Below are 8,466 nucleotides of genomic sequence, written 5' to 3'. Positions count from 1 at the left end.
TGGAAGAATTTATGACTTATCAATATGATATACTTAATTTGTTAACTTCAATATATAGTTAAATAAATAACCTACACTAATATATCAAATAAGTTTAAAAATTTAGTGTAAAATTTAAAACCTAAAATAAAATATCAAATAATTTTTAAAAAAAATTTAATATATATATTTTAACATAGTTAAAAGGAAAACATTAAATATAATAAAAATAAAAGAACTTAAATTGATGAATCGAATTAACTAGAAGGGGTCTGAAAATTATATTCTAACAATATATTTTTAACATGCGTCGTATAATGCGCGAGAATTCGTCTAGTTAATTGCATAAAATGAATCTTCGCAAATCGTTAAAGTTAATTCCCGCCTTATTGTTTTTGTTTTTTTATTGGTTTTATAGGAAGATACGCATTCTTTCACCTGTAAAATAAAAGTAGGTTCAATCTCCTTGATCTTCTCATTTCATTTGTATCATCATATGCATGCGTATATATACAACTGGTTACTTGATACCCTATCTAGTACCAAACAATTAGAAATTAGATAACTGTAAAAATACTTGAAGTACTAAAAGATCCCTAGTATGGTTATATGATGAAAATAAAAACTTGAAAATGGTAAGAATATGGAGAAAAAAAATTACTGAAAATTTTAATCAAAATACCACACATATGAGCACATGCAAACGTTTTAAAGATTTGTTTAAAAAAGAGAATGTATATTTTTTTTTTGGAATGTGAATATGTGCACACATACATGTATGTTGACAAAAAAAAAAGGGTAAATATTTACATTCCAAAAATAATAAGTTTTTTTTAGTTTTTTTTCTTCACGAATGTTATAGATTTTTGCATATGTTCACATTGTGGTGTTTTGATTGAAAATTTTTATGTAAAAAAAGTTTATAGGTTCTAATTCGTACTTGCTTATTTGAATTCAGGGGCGGACACATAAATATGTAACTTTCATACTTGCTTATTTGAATTCAGGAGCGGACGCATAAATATGTAGCGATACGTGCATCAATAATTTTTTTCCGAATCCCAAACCAATGGGATTGGTTTATTTGTTTTTCACTTGGGTTTCCGGGTTCGGTTTCGGTTTTATGATGTAAACCAAACCTGAAACTATTAGTTAAACCATTTCAACTCCTTATACTATGTAAAGCTGAAGATGGCTCACGTTTTGATCCCACAAATGATGTGGAACTCAAAGTAATAGCTTCAACAAAGAATAATCATGGTTGATGTTTATATAGTAGAGATATGGGAGTTCCGTTGATTTTAGGTCTTATACGACAACTAAATACTGACCATTAAATATAGAGTTCTATTATATATAAACAAATTTCATTAATACTATGATAAATCGATAAACGCTAAAAAAAATAACTAAAACAAAAGAACGATAATATGGTATATAATCATACATAATTACATGAATTATAAGTCTTTCTTAATATTATTGTAAGACTCAAATATGGAATTAGAACAACACACTTGCACAACACTTGACTACTTGATTATTTCTGTTTAGTAAGTGAAATTGGAATTGAAATATGAAACATTGAAACTTACATAAGAAAAAAGAATTGGGCTAGAGAAAACAATAGTTGCATTTGCAACTTTCCAACCAAGGGAAACAAAATTGATCCATTAACCACTAATAACTCTCGGACTCAACCTGATCTGTTAACCTCTAATGACTCCCGAGCTCAACCTGATCCATCAACCTTTATGAATCTCGGCTCAATTGTCCCTATCAGTTTTTTAGACTGTGACTCGAACCCTAAAACCCCATAAAACAAGAACATGCAAGGAAATCTTCATCACCATTCTCAACCTAAGTTCCGTAACATCGTAGAACCTTATACATGGAAAAAGATCTCACAATCTAAAATCCTAATAAGTAAAACAACGATGGAATTAAATAGTCCTTCAAACAGTTCAACTCTACCCCAAAACCCTTATCAAATAAGAATAGGTGGAAGGGCCAAGTCAAAAGTTCGAAGTCTATGTAGTCTCATTCATGCAATTCATCACCGATCTAAGGTGTTTTAAACAAAAAATTGTCCACAAGACAACAAGTATCGTGAAGAGGGTCACAAAAGCAACAATTCATAAAAACGGATTCATAGAAATTATGTAGTTGAAAACATACCAACAGTCATCACGACTATCGGTCCCGAATCCTCTTCAAATAAGCTAGTAGGCCTTTCCCGCATCCTTACGAACCTTAGTTCTGATGGGTTTTATAGGTTATAAAATACATGTACATGCGGAAAAATCACTCAACATTTAAGGGCACATGCAACTTATAAGGATCTATTCCATAACACTTTGAAGGTAACATACAAAGCACAACAAAGAACCCTTCAAGAACCCTACTGTAATCGAAATAAGTAGATCTAGGGTTACATATATTTGAATTGTTTGAGTAAACAATTCTTAGAATCCATTCCTTTGTAGATCATGGGAAGAAAATACCAAAGATATAATGCATCTAATGGCTAACACCTAAACCCTAAAACTAGAAAACAAGAGAGGAGAGAGAAGGAACAAGGAGAAAATCGGGTTATCTTGGGAATAATGCAGGCCAAAAATCAAACGGTTACAACCCTTTATATAGCTGCTAGGAAACCCTAGAAACCCTAAATATGAACATAAAATAATATTGTTTCAAATCTAGTAATTATCTAACTTGCTAATATCAAATGGAGGCTTCCAGAAACCCTAAAATATGGCACTAAAAACATCTATATGATGGAAAGTTCTGGATTCTCTAATTTGTTCAACTATTAAAGAATTACAGCTCAAACCTTGCACCTTTAGTTAATTCTAATTAATCTAGAATTAATTCAAATTAATTCTGATTAATTATAAGTTAATTATTATAATTTCTAATTAATATATTAGTCATATATTATATTAATAAATCATTTATTACAATTACCAGTTAATTTATTAATCACGTAATAAACTAATAAATTATCATCTCTTTGTCTCTCTCTCTCTCTCTCTCTCTCTCTCTCTCTCTCTTTCTACAAATGTCATTCTAATCAAATTCTAGTTATGAGGGCAACCCAAAAAGCACTTTGATTTTAATTACAAGAGTATACCAATTTTGTTACGATCTTAGATACCTTAATCCAATAGTCTCCCATTTTGAAAAATCTATAACTACAATTACAAGTATAACCTTCAACCAAATAACAAAGTGTGCTTTCCAAAGCCAATGTCGGACTCTGATTCAAATAAAATGTTGTCCCTTAGATAAGTAATCAGCTATTCCTTCGTTCTACAAGATATCGTATGAGCATAGTCATGTATTAAATGATCAACCTCATGTTAATTTGTTTGTTTCTCGGTCTCCGATTTTATGATCAAAATCAGACTACAAAATCGAACACATTAATTTAGTCCAGACTAGGCCTATGTAACGTGCTGTTCAGAATCGTTAACCATTTCGGTGTGGGTGATGTAATTTAGATGATTCGGGCATTTGGATTTGGTTTTGGAGCTAATTTGTATTTTGGTAAAATGGCAGCAGACTTTATTGGAGATTGGATTTTGTGTTTGGGAAATTTTAAGGAAAGTATGAGTTGATTAAAGTGTATAGCTTCTTGTTACCTTTTCATGGATATAAGGTGTTGGATTAGTGTCTAAGTCCATGACTATAATTGGTATGTACTTGACCCGACTCGGCATGGTCCATTTGGGTTGAATGGAAGCGGAACATTTGGATTGGTTGTTTGTGAGGAGAGGACATTTGTAGCATATTAATATATTATAAGTTCTAATATATTAATATGAAATCATGTTATTTAATTAGTATTGATCAAGAATTAATTTGGACTTAATTTAGTGATCAAAAGAGACTAATTAAATATATGGGGATTGATTGTGTAAATCATTCATTCTTATGTATGTGGGCTTATGATCCATGATTCCTTACGACTGGTTTAACCCATGTGTTGACACATGGATACTCCATGGAGGTTAAAACCCATGGAGCATAAGGAATGGGTAAAGTCATGGGTTACATGGTGTAACCCTAATGTGCACACTATATAAGGACCCCTTTAGCTCAAGAAATTGGCACTAGTGATACATATATGAGGGCTAGCCGATTTAAGCATAAAGTATCTTCTTCTCATGGTTATTCCAAGTGTTGATGATGTTGTTTGAACCATTTGAGGTGTCACACTTAGCACACTAGGCTCTCGTGCTTCATGGAGTCAAGTCACATCAAGAGGTATGTATTCTAACTTGTTATATTATCCATGTATTAAAATATTGTATGCTAGATAGAGTAATACCTTGGAATATTCATATATTTATGTATAATAGAGAAAACATAGATCCAAGGTATTTAGGGTTCCATGTATACTTAAGAGTGTTAGAATGCTCAAAACCCAATATTCATATGTTTTCTGTTATATTGATGCAAATGTTTTGTTTTCAAAGTTGAAAAAAAAGGAAAAAAAACATGATGTTTGTCAAATTTTAAGATAATTAATTGTTTTTGTGAAAAACTAATTATTTGTAAAATTTGAATCATTTGCTATATGAGTTGAATTAGGTCAAATTTAGTAAAAGATTAAATGATATGATTATTTTATTAGTTTTAAAAGTTTGATCTACAGAGTTTTTTTTAAACAACATATGGAGGTTTCAAAAAAAAAACATTGATTCAAAGTTTTTATGGAGTTACAAAATTTGGTGTTAGTGTTTTAAAAGAATTCCATAACTTATTCTTAAGTTATGGAACATGAAAAAAACAAGCATTTAACTCCATAGTTGTTTTCAATCCTAATTAATCTAGAGGTAGGTCATCAAATGTGTTTTGTAACTTGTCCTCAAGTTACATAAAAGGTCACACTTATGAATCTTAAACTCATAAAAGTGTCATATGCTACATAAAAAATGAAGAGTCTTTTTCATTAAATAGTATTATGACTGCATAACTTGTCCTCAAGTTATGGATGTTTAAGAATCGTTTCTTTAAAAGTGTTATTAAAGAATAAGAGGTTACATAAAAAAATGAAAAGTCTTCATTTTAACGAATCATTAAACTCATAAGTTATGAAATGAAAAGTTTTGAATAGTTTCAAAAACTTGCCCTCAAGATTTGGAATTTGTACAGTTTTCCCATGAATACTTTGATTCCAAGTTAAGCCCTTAGAATTTTAAAATTTAAAATTCAACCCTTATACTTTATAATATTATAAGTTAGTAATATTTATATATATATATATATATATATATATATATATGTATGTATAAGAGCAAGTCTTCTTACCATTAGTAGGCCTCATTCACGAAGTCGATCTATAAGGGGGATATAAGGTTACTGCCTATAAAATGGTAGTTTAATGGGTGTCCACTCTCACCCACCGCTTCCTTGACTAGTAGAGGGTCGTTAGCCGAACTGGTAGGACAATGACTATAATTATCCCTTCATTAAAAGTATTAATGATAAATACTAAGTATTTAACAAGGTAGGCAAAGGGTAAATTAATGTTTATCATAGTATCGATGGAGTGTGTGTGGTTAACCGGCACATCGATTAAGGGATAAACACTTAAGAGTACCAAGTAATTTGTATGGTTACTTCACACCTTGTTTAGTGGTCCTCGGCATGTCACAAAACCTGAAGGGCACACTCGAGATTGAAACATGCCATTGAAAAGTTCAATGAATCTCAAAAGAGTCTAGGAGTTTCAAAACCAATTAAAACCTAATAATAAATTTCGTTTATCTTGGTGAAAATTGGTGAATCGTCATTCACCTACCTTCAAATATTTTATAGTTTGGATTACGACAACCCTCTTCCAAGTTATAAAATAGTTTGTTGGGTCCTAGCCTTAATATTTCATATTGGATGTTATATTAAGGACATTAAATCAATTATCTTGAATATCTCCCGAAAGTTGTCTAATTCAGACATCTATGATCTTCACAAATCTCTTGGAACTTCACTTCCTCCATCTCCTCCAATTATTCTCCCTAACCCACAAGTTCAAGGTCACTCAAGCCCTATTGGTAAGAAAAGTCTATGTGTGCTCACATCTTGGAGATAAAGTCACATATTGACAAGCCGGGAGAGTTGAGTGTCAAAGTCTTGAGAAAGTTGGATGTTCAATCACTTTCTATGTCACATAGTGAGTTCCTTTGGGACTAATATGGAATAGACTATGACATGAGCCTTAATGATCTTATCTATTTGCTTGGTTCTTCTAAATCAGCAATGATTTGGAGGACTAGTAAAGGAAATTTGATTAGAAGGTCAACTTCCCAAACTTCCATGGACATTGACAATGGTACATGGTAAGTGGCGTTGGTTACGAATCTACCAAATTTACCTGGAAGATCTTCAGGTAAAGTGCACTATCAAACTCTGTTAAGTTTTAATTATAAGATTATTATTACATGATGTGACTGGGTCACATATTTATGTTTTAAGAATCAACAAAAAAGTGAAAAAGGAAGTATATGCTGATTCTGATCGCGGGTGATCAAAAATTTGAGCTGTGACTTAGGAGTTATATAATATTGCTTAGGAATAGATAACAAAAAGTTTTTCATATGCTTTTGCATTGTAAGGAAAAGTTTTCCACAAAGTTTTAAAATAAAAATTTTTGGTTTTAATTATTCTAAGTATCCTTACAATGGGATTTGTGAAAAATTGTTGTTTATATGATTCCATTGATAGCAATATTACAAAGTGGATTTGATTCTCTCATTTGTGGTAGTGTCTAAATTTACCAAACAAGGAAAGATTCCCATCACCCAAGTTTCAGTTGGATAGAAACTTGGAATCATGCAAGTTGTATGATGAGTGAGAATTTTCATCTTTGGAAAATTAAGAATAATTCTTTGTTCACATGTTTAAGTGAATCAAGTGAAGGACTAAGGGATCGAGTACACATTCTTGTGCACTGGTCAGGTCCACCACAAAAGATCGATAAAACTATTCGTCATGATTTACTAAAGCTTAGTAAATATGGTTATACTTACAAGTTTAAAGTATAATTCTGAAACATTGGAAAAGTTTCGATGTATGGCAGAACGAAAGAGAAGAATCAACTTAGGAAGAAAGATAAAAGTCTTCAAATCTGAAAAGATGGGAGTGTATTTTAGCATCATGTTTTGTGATCGTCTTAATGATTTAGAAATCATGTCAGAATTAGTCCTCTAGGATCATCTTAGTGTATTCTTATGACTAAGAAGAGGAATTTTGAATTGTTAAAATGATTAAATAAGGAAGATGAGTCATGCTTCGTTCCAAAAACAATTCTTAGAGTCATACTCCAAGATTGTAACTTGAGTGACATATCTTAAAGGAAGGTTTCTTAAGATTAGTCATATGTAAGAGTAGAAGTATCCTACTCTTGTACATTTGAAATTGATAAGTTGTGATGATTTGGATAAAACAAAGACTAACTAAGACCAATTGTGTGAAGTGTTTGTCATGATAGAGAATCCAAACTATCTCTTGAATATTTAGCAAGTGAGTCTTATGTGTCAAGAGGATAGTGGGAGTCTTAAAGATCATGGAAGAATTTCAATATCTAATCAATAATAAAAACATGTAGTTTAACATTTGCACAAGACGTGAGGTTTGTAACATATCGTGTTGACATATTTCTATTTTTGTGCCCATTCCAGTTAAATTTGGCTTTGCATATGAGTTCTTAGAGTTCTAAATTGGTTGCATAACAACTTGGAAGCAACGGCAGGCCCTTGAGATGCCAGGTGGCAAGGAAATAAGATTGAGTTCATTGAGTTTGGATTTATCATTATCCTTTTCTTGTGACTATGGTTTTGACAATTCACATGGATAAGAACACTTACAGAATAAAATCTAAGGATCATAAGGTTTCTCTCCGATTCATGAAAATGATGTTGAGGAAAAACTTCCATGAAGTAGATTTTAAGTAGAAAGAAATTGTGATATTTGCAATTCTCAATGTCGTTAGTGGAGCATACGTGCTTAACCGACACACTAACATGGACTTATGAGAAATGGCAAAAGGTCTTAATAATTGAGACTATGATTATGGCATCCCTTTTCATACTTCTAAATTTGTTTAGACACACCAGTGAGCTATTTAAGAGAAGTGTATTATTTTGATAAAGTCTTATCAAAGCAATATAGTATAAAAAATCTGAACTTTGGTAAGAAAGTCAATAAAGTTTTGATTTCTAGAAGTCTAGCTAATTTCTGGATACATGTCAAAGCTAGTGGGAGCATAAGTGTTATGCTAATAATAATCATGTTAGTAGAAGCATGATAATTATGATAAGTATTGCAAGTTAGCAATGTTAATTATAGAAAACAAAAGTTTCAATTCGTGAGGTTGTAGGGGTTTAAAAAGTTGATTTACTATAATTAAGGGAGAGGAAATTATACTTCATTTCAATTCTAAAATGATTAGATTGAGATTTTAATGATCTTAGTCAATAA

This window comes from Lactuca saligna, chromosome 8 (assembly GCF_052625555.1).
Source record: "Lactuca saligna cultivar CGN05327 chromosome 8, ASM5262555v1, whole genome shotgun sequence".
NCBI classification, from domain to species: Eukaryota; Viridiplantae; Streptophyta; class Magnoliopsida; order Asterales; family Asteraceae; genus Lactuca; species Lactuca saligna.
The sequence above is the reverse complement of the archived record's forward strand: the minus strand, read 5'-3'. Positions refer to the sequence as shown.